The following is a 932-nucleotide window of genomic DNA, read 5'->3' on the forward strand; positions in this document are numbered from 1 at the left end:
ACCGGCCGCCGTGTCATCCTAAAAAAAAATGGTTCAAATGGCTCTGAGCACTATGTGACTTAACATCTGCGGTCATCAGTCCCCTAGAACTTAACTACTTAAACCTAACTAACCTAAGGACATCACACACATCCATGCCCGAGGCAGGATTCGAACCTGCGACCGTAGCAGTCGCGCGGTTCCCGACTGAGCGCCTAGAACCGCTAGACCACCGCGGCCGGCGTGTGTCATCCTCAGACCAAGGATATGGAGGGGCATGTGATCAGCAAGCCGCTCTCTCGGCCGTATGTCAAGTTTACGAGACCGGAGTCGCTATTTCTCAATCAAGTAGCTCCTCAGTTTGCATCCAAGGGCTGAGTGCACCCTGGTTGCCAACAGCGCTGGGTATTCCGGATGGTCACCCATCCAAGTGCTAGCCTAGCCCGACAGCGCTTAACTTCGGTGATCTGACGGGAACCGGTGTTACCACTGCGGCAAGGCCGTTGGCTAATTAAACCAATTAACTGAATAAAAGTGATAAATTCTTATAATTAGATTTAGAAATAAGAAAATTTCGCCATATGTGAAAAGGTAAAACCCACGACCTTAAACACGGCAGGCTAAAACGCCAGCCATTGCACTAAAGTGCAACACCGAGTGAAGTTCTTATATTTTTTACTGTCGTCGCCCAGTCCCGGTGATGATTTGCACAGCCTTGAAAACATCGGTTTCATCAGTGTCCTGTAAATCTTGACTAACGTAAGCCTATATTTATGATTATGATAGCAGCATACGTGACGCTGAATCGCGTCTTGCGCGGTATCCAGTAGTGTTTAGTTAGTGCTGTGTAGGAAATGTGTTATTTCATTAACATCGTTATGTGTGTGTGTGTGTGTGTGTGTGTGTGTGTGTGTGTGTGTGTGTGTGTGCTTTGTTTGTGGTATGGCTGTCGT

General features: G+C 47.6%; 1 pseudogene; it reads right to left on the reverse strand.

Moving 5' to 3' along the window:
• Positions 1-369: 369 nt before the first annotated feature.
• LOC124623324 lies at positions 370-487 on the reverse strand (annotated as a pseudogene).
• Between the last annotated feature and the right edge of the window lie 445 nt (positions 488-932).

The sequence above is a fragment of the Schistocerca americana genome, chromosome 7 (genome assembly GCF_021461395.2).
Source record: "Schistocerca americana isolate TAMUIC-IGC-003095 chromosome 7, iqSchAmer2.1, whole genome shotgun sequence".
Classification (NCBI taxonomy): Eukaryota; Metazoa; Arthropoda; class Insecta; order Orthoptera; family Acrididae; genus Schistocerca; species Schistocerca americana.